At 29.6% G+C, this 20,886-nt stretch overlaps 1 protein-coding gene across 2 annotated transcripts in view; it reads right to left on the reverse strand.

Moving 5' to 3' along the window:
• LOC113376529 (calcium uniporter protein, mitochondrial) overlaps window positions 1–20,886 on the reverse strand; it is a 43,805-nt gene that overhangs the window by 3,872 nt on the left and 19,047 nt on the right. The gene's annotated exons all lie outside the window — the stretch shown is intronic.

Raw genomic sequence — 20,886 nt, forward strand, 5'->3', positions numbered from 1 at the left:
GAACTATCGATTTTTTGATCGGATCAAAAATCGAATTTTGGCAGTCCAAAGACGATGAAAATTTTGGGTAAAATTCGACTTTTTTTTTCAAAAAAACGCCGTCATTTTGTCAATTTTTGATTTTTTTTCTTTATCGTAGTTCATTTTACAGACAATATTACCTAGTTTAACGAATTTTTTTTTTTAAATTTCATCCACGTAGTAGGCCGTAATCACTGCAGCAGTGAAGGGCCTTTTTATCGTCGCGCCGTTGGAGATCGACGATAACTTAAAAAATATTTAATTTTTTTCTTCAAAAATTTTACTATGTATTCTTAAAACATGTATAAATATATTCCTAAAATTTTGAAATGATTGATAAAGTAGTTTTTTTAATATAAATTCCCAAAAATCACCTTTTTTAGGCGGTTACACTAGTTGTGCCCCTTAATATTATCTTTTTTGTTTCTTTTGTGGTAGTTCGTAAGTTTTGTTGCACGATAAAACTGAAAATGTTTAATATTTTCAGTCTAGAAAAGCAAATTAATGTAAAAATATATTCTAAAATTATTGAAAAAATATGCGAGAGAGCATTAAAACCATTTTTTTTTTAAATATAAATTAGAAACCTAAGACCCAATATAGTATGATTAACTATAATACTTTCATTTCACTATATCTTATTGTTTTCTTTTTTTCTTACGTTTTAATTATTTTTGTTATCATATTTTAATTAGCTCTAGTAGATGCGCCACTGGGTACAACTACTTATGTGCAATCAACTGTAACTTATCATATATTTGTCAGCATTCTCTGCTTAATGTAATAATATATACATATTGAAGAATAAAATTGTTTAATTGAATAATAATTTTATAAACTGAATTTCATATTTGAAAAATCATATAATATTTTATCAAATTAAAATTTGTCACAAAATGTATACTGTTATTATTACTACATGTATTTTCTCGATCTTTCATTAATTTCAGACAACATTTTCTCAAAATTAGTGGGGCCCTATACGTCAATTTAGTCCGCAAGGAGAACCGGAGATTTAGTAATCTGGGAATTCGATAAAAACTAGGTAATATATGTATATTAATCTTGCCTGCAAGAAGAATCTGAAAGTTTGATAAAAATTCAATAGAAAGGTCCAGGCATTTCGGTAATCCAATAAGTTGCCATTTGGCGGTCAAAAATGATCATAAGGTATACGTACATATTTTATAGAGATTTTAATAAGTACAAATTTTATTTCCATGCGCCTCGATATTTCGACCTTAGAACAGGCACACAGCGCTATAGCTTGAAAACAAAATTTAAATTTCAAATACTTTCAAAATTATCAAAAATGTCGATTTTTTCATGTTTTTCTAACAATGTCAAAGTTTTCAAAAAAGTCTATACTTTTTTCAAAAAAGCAAAAATGAAAGCTTTTAAAAATTTTAAATTACGGTACCTAAAGTTACAACAATTTGCCTTAAGGCACAATGCCAACACCACTAGTTGCTGTGACTTAAAGTCACATAGTTACTATACTACAATAAAATTGTTTAAACTTTGTAACGTCCCGTAGGGTAGTTATAGTGATGGACCGAAAATCGAAAATGAATTTTTTTGCATAACTTCACGTTGAAGGTTTCTGAACACTTTGGCATACCTCAAAAAAAATGGATGTGTGTATGTGTATTTTGTATGTCCGCATTTTTCGTCCACGTTTTCGGGCGCACGGATCAACCGATTTGAATGGTTCAAAAAACATTCGATTTCTATTGATAGGGAGATGTGCTGATTAGTTTTTGACAAAGGCAGGTCTAGCCGTTACGGGTATCTCCGTAAGGTTGGAGCAAGGAGTGCAGAAAATGGAGTATCCGATTTGAATGATCTAAAGAACATTGAATTTGTAATGAATGAGAAAAGAAGTTATTAGTTTTTAGCAAAGGCAGGTCTAGGCAAAAAAATGGCAGTTTTTGAGAGAACTAAGCGTCCCATTTGAATGATTCAAAGAATTTTTTGCTTGTTTTAACAAAATAATTGTTTTTGAAAAAAAACATTTTTTGTTTCAATTTTTTTTTGTAAATCGAAGTTAATTCAGATTTTAATTTTAATTCTGACTAAAGTTCTAATATACTTTAAACAAATAATTTCAACTTTGCAATTAAGTTTATATAATTCTTATAAATATTAGACAACATTACAGTATTTATTTATAATAATCTATTTGAAAACATTTAATATCTCTCGAACATTTCGTTACGTTACGGAAAGTTCCAGCAATTTGCCTTAAGGCGCAATGCCATACACCACTAGTTTGGAGCTAATACTGTCATGTAAGTAAACAGCTGATTAAAACATCGTTTGTTTTTACAAGGATGCAATACAATTGATATATTTGAGGTTCCCATTTGACAAAAAAAAACTTCAATTTCTACTGATTAAGGTTGATACTAGAGCAGAAATTCTAAAAATCAATACATGAAGTTAAATAATCGCATAATTAAGAAATATTGCGACAAAATTGTTTCTGTGTAGTACTACACCAATAAAAATATAATTGAACTTCAGTGTTAAAGTGAAATGGTTCATTTTGGACATTATTAACTTCCCGTAGGGCAAGTTATAGTAATCGCAAAAAAATCGAAAATGAAAATTTTTATATATCTTTACGTTTCAAAGGTTTCTGAACATTTTGGCATACCTTAGAAAAAATGGATGTATGTGTGTGTGTGTGTGTATGTATGTATGTACGTGTGTGTATGTATGTGCGGATACAAATTTTCGTCGACGATTTCGGGAACACGGATCAACCGATTTCAATAATTCAAAAAAAAAATCGATTTGTGTTGATAAGGAGACGTGCTGATTAGTTTTTGGCGAAGGCAGGTCTAGCCGTTCCGAAGATACGGGGCAAAAAGTGCCAAAAACGGTACCTCCGTTTTTAAGAGAACGGAGCGTCCGATTTGAATAATTCAAAAAACATTTTATTTGTATTGACAAGATGAAGAATCGATACAATTTTCATGAAGGTAGGTCCAGCGGTTTCGGAGATATAGAGGAAAAAGTAAAAAAATGAGCCATTTGGCGGTCAAAAATGATCATTAGACATATGCACATCAAATTATCAGATATTTTATAGAGATTTTAACAATAAGTATACATTTTGTTAACATTCCTAGGGGTTCCGTACCAATGCTCATGCGTTAGACAGCGACGCGGCGCTTACGCGCTTTATATTTTGTCCTTATGCAGTTAAAGCAGTACGATTGCTTTGAAAAAAAAGTTCAGATCTTCCAAAATATGTCAAAATAAAGAAAAAAGAGTTATTTTTTGTCCAATTTATAGTTTCTCAAAAATCTTATTTTTTCAAAGTAAATTTTTTTCAAAAATGTTAATCGTTTTTAAAAAAATAATAATTTTTGGTACGGGAAGTTCCAGCAATTTGCCTTAAAGCACGATGCCCTAATTGCCTTAAGACAGAATTCCACTTACAGCTAGTTCTATAATCATTAGGGGTGGTTTGACGTGTCGATGCGTGCAGGAGGCGGTGCAGGCGCCCGTGCGTCGGATCATCCCGTCCGCTCGAGTGAATCTCGAGTGCTCGTGGTAGGCTAATAACGGCAGCAGTGCACGTTAGATCGGTCATAGCATGCGAAACACTCGAACTAATTATCGTATCTCATACAGGCCTAACGCTAAACTACTCTATAAAGACTTCCAAGCGTTAAATTTAACCCACATACGACACGATAAAAATATATATATATTCTTTTAACTGATTTTCTGATTCATGACATATCCGTGTTGTAGATGAATTAAACAGAGCCGTAATTATTATAGATTCAGTCATGAATAAGAAAATATTAATAAGAATACAAGCATGTTATCCAACGAACTACTTCGGTTTCAAATAAAAAGGTTATTAGCCTTGGATAGATATGATTATTACAAAGTAGACTTTACAAAGATACCAATTACGCTATGGTGCAATGTCATTATGAAAATAATTATGATGACGTGGATTTCGTAATTAGTACTTTTATAATTTAAGAATTTTGAAACTTAAATAACACAAATATCTCCTACATCCTCCTCCAACTCGATATGTAATAGAATATTCATCTTGAGCTCAATTCGGCATTGATATATTGTTAGCATATGTAAAATAGAGCTTGTATACAAATAACAAGATCACTATGTGAAGCGTTATGTTTCGAAGTTATGATTTTAAAACGTTATCGAAGCTCGATTTACTACAATTCAATATCAATCAAATAAAACATAAAATCTCACACAAGTATCAATTTCTTTTAATTGCTAAAACACAAACAATGAAAAAAGATTCTAACGCAAAAACCAATAAAAAAAGATTTTATAATGTAGCTGCTATTATTTTAGCACATTTTCATAAATTAGAAAACATAGTAGTTTTCTAAAAACATCATAGGTTTGTTAAGTCCCAGATTAATTACTGAATGTATTTTAATTATAAGACAGATTGTAATTCAAATATGAATAAAAAAAAGTATTTTAGCAATGCTATTGTCAGTTTTCTCGTGATAATAATTCGGGGAATAAATTAGGATTTGTTGTATTTTCAATTCACACATATCTCTTATTTAGCCATGTATTTTTTTATATTATATTCTGTAGTACAAAGAACAAAATATGCTGCAAAATTTTCAGTTCACTTTTTCAGTTTAATTTTCAATTCAAATTATTATTATTATAACAAGATAAATTAAAGTTAGTGATTTATAATTGATTCGACAGACAAATAGCGTCTAATTAAGTTTAAAATTGGTGTATCAATTTTTCTAGAGACCTTCGAATATATAATAAGTAAATTATTTAAATTCAATAGTTAAGCCAATTTTGATTACCGCTATGAAAACAAACATTATTTACCTCAATAAACAACAATTAATATATCACTTTAATACAGATTGCAGATAATCAGAACTGTTCATAAAGATGAAAAGAAATCAGATTTTTTACGCTATAAAAAATCATACATATAATGAACTAAATAAAAAATAAACCACTCATTGGTTTTATCCTATTATCGCTCTATCCTTTGCAAAATAATGTTTCTTTTATACATAGCAAACTAATAAATTTGAATTTTATGTTATTGTTGACACAAAATATTGATCACTAATTGGTAAAATTAAGATTTTTTTCCAAGAATATGGCAAGAATTAAAACATAAACATTATATATACAAGTTGTCATGAAAAGCTAACGATAAGATAGAAAGAATGCATTTACGCCCACAAGTACTTCGAACATTATATTTAATTCATAGCATCAGATAGCTACAATTAAATCAATATTGATTTATGGGCGAACTTACGTAGATTTTTAATAATTGATTTTACAATCCTATAACGCACATACAAACTAGTTTTGAATATATAATACAAACTTCGAATGTTTGTTCCTAAATGCAGTCAAATTTTCGAAACATCTTTGAAACCAAATTTATTTGATACAATCTCATAATTCTACTGTCTCAGAAATAAATTCTTAAAGTAGTTCAAATTAAAGTAAAGTGAGCATATAATAATACGTAAATTGATGCATACCCACTCATAATTTGAAATATAGCCTAACCATGCACGTATTGGTCGAATATATTATTTATGTGTTGTATTATACGATGCTCGTTTTGCATATTGTGATTATTTTTTCAAATATTTATAATACGTATCGATATCAGAATAAATACTGTGCCTTAAGATTACAGACACTTTCCGATTTCTGTGTAACTTTAAATTCATAATTATAAATAAGAGCATGAAAGATTTCGAAAAAATATAAACAAAAATATAAAATGTTTGGAAGTTTCAAAAATTAATATGAGTCTATTAATGTAAAATAAAATATAAAAAATATGTTACAATTATTTTTTATTATCAAAAATTATCGATTAATAAATGGCTTATTTTCATTAAAATTATTTATGTAATATAATATTTTTAACATTCAAACAAATTTATTAATATTAAAACATTTTAGAACAAATATTATGTTTAGTAAAGTTCTGTATGTTGTTAGGAAAAATTGTATGTCTCTTTAAATTTATAAGAAGAAATTAATTATTTACTAAAAAATACCGATAAATTTTATTTAGAAAAACTAGAATATGTTGTAAAACTTATACCTGTCTTGAGTATTTTTTTTAATTTTGAAAACTTTGTTTTTTTTTTTAATAAAAACTGCTACAAATAAATTTGGTTTGCTATAATAAATATATTTGAAAAGAATTTTATGGGAGAACTTTAAACCCGGAATTAAACCTGTGAATTTTTCCCGATTCCCTGGTGGTGAGTTGAATACCATTTGGTTTTACACGTAAAGAAAATTGAGGCTCAATTAGAATTGACTAGGTTTCATAATAAAAAATCAAAAAAACTTTTATCAGTTTCAGTCAGTTTTTATATTTCAGAATCGAACTAATGTACTTTGGGTCACTACAAAATATTGTATAAATTAATTTTACTTTAGTTTTTATTAATTACAGCTTGCTTATGAATAAATAATCTTTTGACTTCTGTCATTTAATTAGTCAAACAATAAGTTCAATACTCCATAATTTCGTATTAGTTATACATAATTAATAAAATTAATATTATATGCAATTAAGAAGTAGTTAGCACACAACCCCCAAAGGATTTCCGTACACGCATATTATTAACTTCCCGTAGGGTTAGTTACAATACTCGCAAAAAAATCGAAAAAAAAATGTTTATATATTTTTACGTTTCAAAGATTTCTCGGCATTTTGGCATACCTTATTAGAAAAAATGTATGTATGTGCGGATACAACACTTTTTCGCCGACATTTTCGGGAGAACGTATCAATCGATTTGATTGATTCAAAAACCATTTGACTCGTATTGCTGACGAGACGTGCCGATTAGTTTTTGCCGAAAGCAGGTCCAGCCGTTTCGAAGCTACGGAGCAAAATGTGCCAAAACAATAATTAAGTTTTTGAGATAATGGAGCGCTCGATTTGAATTTGCAAAAATATTTTATTTGTATTGACAAATCAAAGAACTGATAAAATTTTTGGAAAGGCAGGGCTGGCGGTTTCCGAGATCCAATAAACAAAATTTAGCTATTTAGCGGTCAAAAATGATCATTAGTAATACGCACATTAAATTATCAGATATTTTATAAAGATTATTATTATAAGTACAAATTTTGTTTGCATTTCTGTGGGTTCCGTACCAATGTCTATCCATTATACTGCAAATCTCTAAAACAGCGCGATTGCTTTGAAAAAAAGGTTCAAAATTTTCAAGGAAATTCGAACTATAAAAAACAAATTTTTCAAAAATGATAATTTTTTTCAACAATTTCAAAATTCACAAAAATCTATTTTTTTCAAAATTTTTAAAAAAAAAAAATAAAGCTTTTTTAAAAATTTGAATTATCGGTATGGAAAGTTCCAGCCTTATGGCACGATGCCATGCACCACTAGTTTATTTATATATTTGTCCGTAACACGTATTATTATTTATTGAAAATCTTCATACAATTTTTGTTGAAATCCATACCACCACTCAGTGAATACGAATCGTAATTAACTATTCGTCAGCATTTATTAATTTTTATGCATAATATATAGAGTAGCTATATACTCAAATAGTAAATAGATATATACTAAAATAGTAAATATATCAGAAATCCAAGTTTTGTAACGGCTATAACAACGATCATTGTCAGTTCGTAAGCTGAGGAGCTGATTCGTAAATGTTGAATGTATTTTTTTAAATCTAGTACGGATCTATAACAACGGCAGCTCGTATTGTATAAAGTTAGAAAACATCTCTTTGAGGTCATTATCGCTTGTTCTGCTAAAGTGAAGGGGTATTTGACAAACTCATTAAGCATTGTGTTACCACGATGATGAGAAGCACCGCGCTTCTGCAAATTAATTTATAAAATAAAATAAATAAAAAAAATAAAAATAAAAAATAAAATAGTGGGTCATTGCAAATATAATAAGTAAATGCTAGTGATTTTTTTTAAATCTGTTTAAAAGTGACGAAAAAATAATCCCATCCAAGGAAAGCATTTGTTTATTATTATTAGTGTTAAAATAATAACATTAAGCATAAAAAACATCAGATGATGAAAAATAACGCTACAACTAAAATAATATTATAGTCATCCTAATTAAACTGTTGTGTAAGATTGAAAAACAACAATACTTAAGTTATTTATTTCTTAAAACGTTGTAAAATGGTGCAGTGCTAATAAATCTTTTGTGTTCAAAATCTGAAGTCATCTAAAATTCATCAAACTTGTGTTTTAAAATAAAAGTCCCAATAACAAAGGAATTATAATCATATACATAAAAAAACACAAGTTTATTAATCGGCCACCATAGGTTCGACACAGAGTTTTGCGGGGGATCGCCCCACTGATCAAAATGATTTGCCCAACGGGGCGGCCGGAGGTACATCGGGTAACACAGGGTGGCCTACGACCAAGTGCGAGGCATTTTCAACGTCGTCCTGGGAAGGTTGGGATAATGGTCCATCTACCAGGACTAGAAACCGCAGGTTAGCGTAATAATTATTAAAAAAAAGTTAGATATATGCGAACTAAACAAACTATTGACTACTTCCCGTAGGGTAGTTATAGTAATGGGCCGAAAATCGAAAATGAAAATTTTTGCATTTCTCTACGTTTTGAAGGTTTCTGAACATTTTGGCATACCTCAGAAAAAATGGTTGTGTGTGTGTTTTGTGTGTCCGCATTCGTTCATATTTTCGGGCGCACGGATCAACCGATATGAATGGTTTAAAAAACATTCGATTCCTATTGATAGAGAGATGTGCTGATTAGTTTTTGGCATAGGCATGTCCTGCCATTTAGAAGATACAGAGCTAAGTGTACAAATAATGGCAGATTTTGAGAGAAATAAGCAACCGATTTGAATGATTCAAAAAACTTTCTGCTTGTGTTGACAAAATAATTGCTTTTGGTAAAAAAAAATTATTTCAATTCTTTTTTTAATTTATTTGAATATCGAAAATAATTGAGATTGCAATTTTAATTCTGGTTAAAGTTCTCAAGCTCACTCATATACTTTGAGTGAATAACTTTAACTTTGTAATTCAGTTTATATAATTATAAATATTAGACAACGTTACTGTATTTATAATAATCTATTTGAAAACATTTAATATTCCTCGAACATTTCGTTACGGTACGGGAAGTTTCAGCAATTTGCCTTAAAGTACGATACCATACACCACTAGTTTCAATTTGATATTATGCCAACAAAACTATAAAACAAAACAGATACAATTTCATTTGTAATATTCACACATTATGGTTGAAAAAAAGGCAATACTGCAATGTTGTTTTGATATCTGACCGAAATATTATTTGAGGCCATAAAAATTGTAATGCTTAAAGAAATATTACGTCAATACATTGCTAATAAAAAATACATCCCTAACATTAAACTGTTTGCCTATTTTAGTAAGTCGAAGAAATCGTCTGATACAGAATATATTTGCGCACTCAAACATACAAAGATGTATAGTAATTAATTAAATGCATTTAATAATTATAAACAAAGTAGACAATAACATATGATATATATATATATATATATATATATATACATATATATAGGGAAGAGCGGGGCTTAAATATCCGCGGGTAAAAAGTTCTACAACCGATATCGCGAAGTCGAGCTAAAAATTTTTTAACAACAATATTTGAAAGTAGCGGGAAAGAGATGTATCATTAGTCATCACCTCTATTCTTACGACGTTGCTATCGGGAGATGAACGGCAATCTTTGAAAATCCATATCAAAAGTATTTTCATTCTTTGTTAGTTTTTTGGGTTGTAAGCATTTTTGTTTGGTTTACAACACTTTAATATAATTTTTAAGTATACGTTTTGAGTATATTTAATTGATTCATAAGATGTTTGTTTAATATAACCTCTATAAAAGCTTACACGTGGTAGGGATAAAAAAACAACTGAAATTTTACCATGGCAAAGGTATAAATAATAAAAAATAGTAAATAAACGCGTAAATTTAGTTAAAAAAGCAATTTTATAAGAGATTATTTAAATAAATAGTTATTCCAACTGTGCTGATGAAATACCAAATCAATATATACAGTGTTATCTCTGTAAAAATGTACCCATGAAATTTATATTTGCATTGGTTGAATAAAGTAGCTTTAATTTCGTAAAATCCCTTTAAAATTGAGAATAAGACATCTGAACTGTTTGCCCCTGACAGTCTCATTTTACTCCGCCTATGGTGTAAAACTGTAAAACAAACCAGATGACAAATTTTTGATCAACAGCAAAAAAAAACACTTTTCTACAATGATGTAGCTAGAAGTTTTACTGAGCATAGTTCGATAGCTGTCATATAATTCTAATTAGCTTGGTTTTCATAATATAATAGCCCAAAGTGAAATTGGATCTTTGTGCCCCGCCTTACCCTATATATATACATATATATATATATACATATATGTTGTATGAGTCGTATAGAATAAAACGAATATACAACAAGAGTAACAAAATACAAGAAGAATATCAAACAAAAAACAATGCCACAATGAATCCAGTAAAGTGCAAATCGATTAACTAATTCATCTATTAACTAACAGTGTCAGATAATACGATGCATATACTTGTCTATTCAATAATAGTTACCCAAATTGCCAACGATGCGTGTTGCTGATAATGATCTATCTAGTTTGTTAGAATAATAATTAATTTTGGTATTTGTTGTTTTCGTATTTGCGTTCAATATCAAAATTGAAGTGTTTTTCAACTGCGATTAGCGATTTCATAAACATCTATAACATAGAAACATTTATAACAAACATAGACATATATAAATGATAAAAACATCCATTCCCTGCAACTACTTATTTTTCCCTAATGTTTGACGTTTCCAAGAACTGAAATTGATGAGTACAATATATAAAGCAAATGGCATTAGTAAGGTATAATCATTTCTAATATAGAATATAATTAAATTAAGCAATATTTTCAATTCTGATTACTTGAGATGTAAATATGAAACTAAGCACACCATTAAAACAGAATATGAAAATGATCTCGTTATTAACTTACACTTATAATAAATGATATAAATCGTATATAATATATATGTATATATATTTTAGGGTGGTCCTTAATGTGGACATTTTCAAATTTTCTTGCTCGCAGGGGCTTCCAAAATGCTTCCAAATTTATAAAAAAAAATCTTCTATAAGTTTTAGATCTTAATATTGTCTTTTAGATAGTGCGCAATTCAATCAAAGCTTTGTATGGAAATAGCATGGAAAAATTTTCAAAAACTTTAAAAATGTTTTTTTAGATATAACTTAGCGAACAAATGAATAAATTTTATTCAAAATTCGACGCTCTACAAAACAAATTATAAAAAACGTGTTTTGCAGAACGTCGAATTTTCAATAAAAGATGACACGAATTGTCACTTAATTAATTTGTCGCTCAGTTATACCTAAAAAACATTTTTAAAATTTTCTAATATTTTTCCTTGCTATTTCCATACGAAGCTTTGATTGCATTGCGCACTATCTAAAAGTTAATATTAAGAGCTAACACTTTAAGAAATTTTTTTTATCAATTTGGAACCATTTAAGCCCCTGGAAGTAATAAAATTCGAAAATGTCCATATTAAGGACCACCATAATATATATATATATATATATATATATATATATATATATATATATACAAAACATATTTTCAGAAAAGAGCATTTTATAGCAAATATAATTTGCTATTTAGTATTATTCCATCAATTATGACAAGATTTAAAGAATTAACTATGTTACATCATTATATATATATATATATATATATATATATATATATCAAAGTAAATTCATTAACATGCTATTTCCATCTAGTCCACGAATAAGAATAATTTTTTCGCTCAATCTTTGAATATTTTTGGGGTATATTCAAATAAAGAATTTTATAATCATTTATATTAATATTGGTACATATTGGAACTCTTATAAAAAAAACAATTTGAGCCACATAATAAAAAAAAATAAGTAAAAAATATAAACATTTTGTACCTGCTGCATTTCAATATTACTATATATCACTAAGTATTTAAACATACATATAACTCCGTATAAAGCACATTTGTATTAAGTATAAAAATAAAATATATTTTTGAAGTAGAGAAGTTAATCAAAGTTATCTTTTACAGTGAGGCCTTTGACGATCCGCCTTCCGATATAAGCCTAACTCTAATATAATTTTAACCTTAATGAAAAAAACTATTTATGAAATTCATTGAAATCATGTATAGAACATAATTGAATATTGTTCCGAAAACTTAACTATTTGACTTGAACTATTTCTGTGGAATTTAAACTATTTTATACGTAATTTACGCATAGAAAAAACTAATTCCATGTTAAATTAATTCAAGAACTGAAGCTTCATCAATGTTAAGTTACATGTGCATGTACAATGAGATTAATACTAACGAACCTTCGAAGTTGTGAAGATAGACGAAAGTCGACGTGTTTGCTCTAGTTATTTTCCCAATTGAGAGGGATGAATCTTACGCCATATTTTTCAGCTATGAATACTCTTTCTTTTGATATACAACACAACTATGTTCTGAAAATGGAAAAATGAAAAATAAATGAAACGATTGTTCAACATTTTCCACAAACTAAAATTTGATGGTTTTCTAAAAGTTGGTAAATTTAATTTAATAAATAAACCCATTAGTCTCTTTTGAATTACTGAATTAAATAGAGATAATATAAGAAGTATTGTTAAAAAATAAGTAATGTAAATACACAATTTAGAAAACCGAAAACAAATAGTATAAATGAACATCCAGAACTATAATTATCTTGTGGATTATTAAAATAATCAAAGTTACATCTTTTCATAAAATTTTTAAAATAATATTTAGTACATAAAATCATGAACAAATTATTATATCAAGTAAATGACTAAATCAATATTCATTGACGTCAATTTAGAAAAATTTACTCATATGAACCCCGCATCGTACCTGAAGGGCTAAGATAAAGAAATAAAGAGAGAAGCATTTTAGTATTTATAAGTTATTAATAGTTATGCAATTAACATCGTTAAATTGAAATACCATCGAAAAATACAGTTAATATATTTAATCGCATTGGTTATTGTAAATTTATAGTTATCTGTATTTGACATTACTTAATTAATTATTAATTAATTACTTAATCTGTAATTGGCATACATTAAATAGTATAAATAGATCTAAGCTCGTTTTCCTTCATTTCATTCCTTCAAAGAGTATTTATAATGATATTATAAAACTAGTGGTGCATATTTTTTTTTTAAAAAAAAGCTTTAAAATTTTTTCAAAACTGAAAAAAAGCTTTTTTTATTGGATCTCCGTAATGGCTTGTTACGCCTTCACAAAAATTGAATCTGTTCCTCATTTCGTCAATATAAATAAATCATTTTTTTGAATCATTCAAATCGGACACTCCGTTATCTCAACGAAACTGATACATATACCACTTTTTACACTTTTTGCCCCGTATCGTTGGAACGACTGGACCTGCCTTGGCCAAAAAGTAATCGACACGTCTCCCCATCAAACTAATCGAATGTTTTTTCAATTATTCAAATTGGTTGATCCGTGTTCACAAGATCGTCGGCGAAAATTTGTATCCGCACTAAAACACACATACATCCATTGTTTTCTAAAGTATGCCAAAATATTCAGAAACCTTTGAATCGTAGAGATATATAGAACTTTTTATTTTAGATTATTTGCGTTTACTATAACTTACCCTACGGGAAGTTAAAAATCAGTTCATTTAATTATGTGAACCGTAGTAGTACAAGCTGATAGACAATTTGTATGTCAAACAAAAACAACACAATTCGTATAACTTATATTTATAACAGCTACATTCAAACCGAAAGTTACCTCAATTCATTATTACTTTAAATTTAATTTGAAAATTTGCTTTATTTGACTTAAATACATACATTGATTTTTACATAAAGATACAAACTGTATACACCTATTCTGGGAATATCATTATACTATCATAATATAATATTGTTTGCATATATATATATTTGTTTCAATTAACATATATAAGTATGAAAAGAGCTATTAAAAACATACTGCCATCAAGTGTGATTATTACTTATACAGTATAAGTAATAATTTAATGGCTATAAAGTTTTCAATTTCAATTTTAAAGTTATCTTTCGGTTTGACAGTCGCTATTATAATAATATATGGCCTGCTAAAAAGAATATAGAAACATCGATAACTAGAAAAAATATGTGATGGCATATACACAATGTACGGAAGTACATATGAACATATCGATGATTTAACTTTAAAATTGAGCAATTTTTTTTACTACCAACTATAATGTTATTAATAGGCATTCCGAAGACTCCTTACATCAAGCATATTCGGGTCGTAAGCATGTGGATCACATACGCAGCATAGCTCCACCTCGAAGTTATCATTATGAACGCGAACAGCAGCAAAATGTATCGAAAGGAGCCAAAAGGAGTTTGCTGCGCAGCGGCAGGCAGAGATCGCTCCCGCATCCGAATGAACTAAGGTAAACCCGATCGAATAAACTATTTTCATTCATCTATTCTAAATGATTTTCCGTTCCACTAAAACCAATCGTTCGAAGTGAAAACTATTCGAAACGCATGATTGTCGTGAAATGAATTCTAAAGATGATTTAATTTTATAAATTTTGCTTGTCAATATTCGCAAGTTCACATAAAAATAAAAAGAGCAGTCCTCCGAATACATCCTATTTTTACCGTTTTTATAGTAAACTGTAAAATATAACGAAAATTTTGTTTATTGCTTTTAAGGTTTCATAAAGCACCAATCTAAAGCTACTTCTGCGTAAAATCATTTGAATTCATTAACAAACTAGCTTGGCTATATAAGATCTCAACTTAATAATAGTCTATTCATTTAAGCTTAAATTAGGTAACAATCTTGGAATTCGAGATACTCAGCTGTAAGCCTGTAAATACTTGCATATTCACACCTTAAAGTTGTCTCAAAACCTACATATGGTAAGGTGTCAATACCACATGTAGGTTTCAAGACAACTTTAGAGTGTCAATATGCAAGTATTTACAGACTTACAGCTGGGTATCTCGAATTCCGAAGTTAACTTACTATGATGACTGGTCCATAAGTGTGAAGTTGAGCATATTAAAATACAAGTAAATCCTTTGTCAGAAAAACTTTCAGAAAGACTTACGGGTGGATTCTCGAATTAAATAAAAATGTTATGGTAATGCTTTGTTCCGGGCCCATGTTCGTATGAGCTGGTAGTAACAAACTGTCAAAAAGCTTCTGTATCTACTATGCGATCAGGCATTTTACGCATAAAACCTAACCTACAAAACGCACAAATCTGATTTAAGGTTAGGATAAAAATCTTATGACAATAAATATGTTAATACAACTTGAATCAAAATAATTTTTAGATTTTAACACTTTGTTGGCCGGTCACGAGTTAGCCCGTGTTCTTGTGACCAAATCACAAACAAACTCGTAAGGGGGCGTCCATTATTCACGTGACGTTTTTAGGGGTGGAGAGGGGTGGTTTTTAGGAGGAGAGGGGTATAGTAAGATATCACGTGTATTTATTTTTTACCTGAATTTAAAAAAAAATCCAAACATTTTCAAAAAAAAAAAATCTACTATTTTTTTTCGTAACTAAAAATATACGTGATGTTTGGTGGAGAAGGGGAAGTGATTTTGAATATCACAACGTATCACAAAGGGAGAGATGGATCTAAAAATCCTTTAAAAATCGATCACATGAGTAATGGAAGCTCCCTAATGAGCTTTTTTCTCATAGCTGTTGTTTTCTCTGTTGGCGACTACACAGTACAATTGCTAGTCAGTATAACAAGCATCTCTTATAAGATTGTACTGTAGTTATCACCACGGAGTAGACTTATAACTGAATTGAAATTTCAAGTTCACATAAATATTGTTTTAAATTTTTATTACAAATACGAATATAATGTTTAACTCCAATAAATATATAGATCACACAGCGCATCGTTCCAACGAAAACACAGTTCTGCAAATGTGCACATGGATGATGAATTAAACGACTACGATGACTTAGAAGACGAATACATGATGGAAATCAAATCAGATCAAGGAGAAAAGGTGAATATGTGTGTGCAGATAATTATGTTGATGACTATATAACTAGCTATTCATTGAATAATAATTGAATTTATTTCACACTTCGACAGAAAAATCTCATCAAACGGCTGAGACATCATTCAAAAGTTTAAATAATAGAATCTAGCATATTTTTGACGATGTTTCGGCCTAATGATAGAGTAGAAGAATTGAAATAGTTTTCTTTCTGTAATAATTAAAAAAAAGATCGTTTTGTTTTTCATTATATAATGATCCTTATCAAGAGTCAAACCAAATAATTTCTAACGAAACCTCAAAACAATATCTAAGAAATGTTACTGATCGTCCAAGAACAGTTTTAGATATTTGTAGTTGAAACATACATATAGTCGTTTGTATATATATTTACAATTCTTTGTATATTATAGCAACAAATGAGTGGAACAGAATCTATTTTAGATTCAAATGAGCGGAATTTAGAAGAATATAATAGCGATATCAACAAAAATTCCTACGCTTTTGTAGATAGCTTCAAGTTGCGAAGGACACGTTCATTGGCTGTTATAAGAGAAGAAACTTATAATGATTTTCATAAAAGTCTTCGAAATATTGACTTGGCGACAGGTAAGTTTTAGAGACAATAATTAGGAAAACGTAATGTACAAATCTAAACATTTATGAGAACGCATCGTCTTTTGTTTATGAAACCATAGTTTTTTTAATCTTATTATAAATTATCTTAATATTATTAACATATTTAAAATAAATATATGGAGACTATACCATATCTTTTATCTAATTATTCCGTTTTGATATTCTTTACTACAATATGCTAACAGTCAATTTATATACAAAATCATTAGAAATTAGTAAATTATACAAATGTAGTATAGTTATTAAATTATATTACAGCAAATAATCAAGCAAGAAGGGCACAACTTATACCAAGGGCAAGACTAGCAGAGTGTCCACAACCGCAAAGAGACAGGGAAAGGTAATACTATTACAAAAAATCACAAAATATCACGTGGGGGGGGGGGTATGGTAAGATATCACGTGTATTTATTTTTTAACTTTTTTAAAAAAAAATCAAACATTTTCAAAAAAGAATCAAAGATTTTAGTTTTTTCACGTAACTAAAAATACACGTGATGTTTGGTCGGAGAGGGGGGGTAATTTTTAATATCACCACGTATCACCAAGGGGGAGGGAGAGTCCAAAAATCCTTAAAAACTAGCTCACGTGATTAATGGACGCCCCCTAATCTAAACATATTTCATATACAATAAGTATGCAACGATCAATTTATGTATTACGACTAAAAATTACCTAAAGTATTTTTATAATCCTAAAGAATTTATGTTGCTATTAGGCTTTTTAGGATAATATTTTTCTATATAAGTACCGTTAAAAAAATATTTTCCTTGCAGATCTTGTGGAAAGCAGAGAAATGCTATTGATGAATTGATAAATACTGATAATTTTGTTGCATCTGCGATGTTACAAAATCGTTCAAAACAAATGGCCAACAAGATCAACATTGAAACAAATTTATCGGGTTCGGTGTCAGAAACTTATTTAAGTCTACCAAAATCAGACTGCATTCAATTCCAGTCTATAATAGGAAATTGGCCTAGTACCCAAAAACTCGATGATCTAAAAGGTAATATTAGAGAAAAAATGATCACGAAAAAGAATGTTGTTAAGTTCTATAGTATAAGTACATAATGTACTTTAGAATATACAATATTAATTTTAAATAATTCTCTTTGGATCTTGTTTTAATATTTTATATGCAAAAGATTTTCAATTTAGCGTATTTTAAATGACTGCCTGCCTCATAAAATAGAATTAAATACTATTATTAACCAGTTAACTGTGATTGATGAGTATATTCGATATGAAGAAGCGGCATTTCATGTATTGATGATTATACTTGTCATATGTAACCATTTAAAATGCAATATTTGCAAACAAAATTAAACATTTTGAAATTTCAGATGGTTAGAATATTTTTAGGCAATGCCGAAATAAAACAAATAGTTTAAAAATATAAACAGTTTGAGATTATCTCATGCGTCCCGGTTGCAAAAAGTCCATACAGCACGGACGAAATGACGTATCAGGTTAAGGACATACTGAGATACTAATTTTTTAGGAAGATAGTTCAGAAATAAATCGTTTAGTCCTCTTTGAAACATAATCACCATACGCATGAGCCCAAAGGGAACAAATCACACGGCTCAGAACGGTAAAAAAGGCTTTTGCAATAAATGCAAGTCTCTTCTTTCAGATACTAAATCCATTGGTCTATTTTATAGGTAGTTGAAATCCAATCACCTTTGACAATTTTCAATTTTATATTCTCTTGGCCTCGAATGTACTTCCCTGAAGAGACAACGATATAGCACGAGAGTTGTTCAATAAGTACTTAGCCTACCAATGAAAAAACAAAAATTTATTTCTCAATATAATCTCATTCAACCTCGATACATTTGGCCCAGTAATGCTCGAACTTTTTCAAACCGTCCTTAAATACGATTTCTCGAGGGCTGTAAAATAGCGGCGATGACCTCTTCATTCGACCCAAATCTATTTCCGGCGAGTGAATTTTTCAGGTTTGGAAACAAAAAGATATTGCAGCGGACCAAACCTGTAGAGTAAGGTAGATGAGGCACCAATTCGTAGCGCAATTTGCCCAATTTGGCCATTGCAAAAGCGGAGGTGTGAGCCGGCGCGTAATCGTTGTGGAACAGCACTTTTTTCTTCGTGAAACGGGTCCGCTTTTCATTCAATTTGTCGTCGAATCGACCAAAAAGTTCAGAATAGTATCTCCCCTTAATATTTTTACGCTTTTCAAAGTCATCGATGTGGATCATACCTAGCAAATCCTCGATATGTGGATCACCTTTCCAACCAATCGGGCACCCTACGCGCCGATGACTTTCTCATGTCCATTCATTCTTCGATGCCTCCAGTCTTAGCTATCTAGCAGACCATCAATCGAGAATTCGCCAATATGAGAAGAATCGCCGTATTCATAATCCATGAAATCTTCAATTTTGCTGCGCGTTTTCCCTTCCAAAAATAAGAATTTATTCACCGAACGATATTGTTTTTTTTTTCATTTTTGTGAAACTGATCGACACGCTTGGTTTCAAAGGCTGTCAAAATGAAACGATTGAAGGGAATGAACTAAAACTTTGACTAGATTAGTATAAGAATATACTACGTGATGGTGAAACTTTTTTGTGACAGATGCGTCATCAGGCAGTGATGCTAAGTACTTGTTGAACGACCCGTGTACTATGTAATTTTGTATGTAGTTTAAGTTAATAAGTATGTAATTTTGTTCGAAAGTGAAGAAAAATAAATAAATAATCAAAATTTCATCAAACGCCTGATTATTACAATAAAATTGATCGAAATCACTAGTAACTAGTAGTGGCAAAAGTTTATTAGTTTCAACAGAAAAAATTACAATACACGATACGCATTTGAATTGAATACTGTGAACCTAAGACTGACAATAACGATAGCGCTAAACATATTGTCCATATGTCATTTAGTCCGTATTTCCCCTATAATAACTAATTGAATTGCACTTGATTTTAGTTTAATAGGCACACTATATGTGATTATGTCGAATAAAGATGTAAATATTAGAACCAATTTTATAAAATAAACGAATCTTTTGCATAAAATATCTTACCAAGGCAACTTATTCTATAATGGACGATTATACTCGTTATGACTCGATTCTGACGGTACAAAACTGTGCTCACTTGCAAATGAAGGCACAGTTGACTGGTTAATATCTTACCATATACATTAACAAACCCAGTAATCAATTCAATATATTCCAGATGAAATATCTTATACTACTGATGCATGCGACGCAAACAGTTTAGATTCGAACTACTTCCTGCATCCGACGAGACTTGCGAGTAGAGAGGAAACATTAACTCCTGATCCGCTCTATGCCGATGAGAATACCATGCAGTAAGTTCGAATAGCATAATACTCTTGTCTCGGTGGAGTACTCGATGTTTTACTAACATATATATGTTCCATATCACATCAGAAGGCCGATTATGATGGACTACGCACACGTAACGGGTGTCTACAATGCGGAAGAAATCATTTCAGCTTCACCTCTAATTGAGAACAATTCAAACCATTGCAACGGGTACATTAAACGATCATCAAGCGGCATGATCTATACAGATAACAGTCGCGATGCCAGTTCCACAGATAGTCGGAGTAGCTTAGAAAGCAAAGAAGAAAATATAAGCATAAGCTCCTGCGAATCTTATTACTCTAGTGAAAATGTAAATGATTATATTACTACAAATGATAATCAATTCCGAGAAATTCCTTTGTCAACCGCCGATAAAAATTCATTATACTCCAGAGTAATTAAACTCAGATCTGATAACTTGACATCAAATCAAAACTCAAAAAATGAATTAGATTTAAATGTCATTCCTGAACCTATTATAAATCAGTATCAATCATTGCCTGACGAAAATGCAGGAAGATCTTTAAGAAAATCAGAAAGAATTGATGCGAAGTTGAGACATTTCGATAAAGCAGATATATTTGACAATTCTAATAAAAGAGAAATATTTGGAGAAATAAATAAAATGGAAGTTAATGATATTGAAAATGATATGCAAATCAAAG

Source organism: Ctenocephalides felis, unplaced genomic scaffold (assembly GCF_003426905.1).
Source record: "Ctenocephalides felis isolate EL2017-DRISC unplaced genomic scaffold, ASM342690v1 CF-g0.4_SCAFFOLD_01886, whole genome shotgun sequence".
NCBI lineage: Eukaryota > Metazoa > Arthropoda > Insecta > Siphonaptera > Pulicidae > Ctenocephalides > Ctenocephalides felis.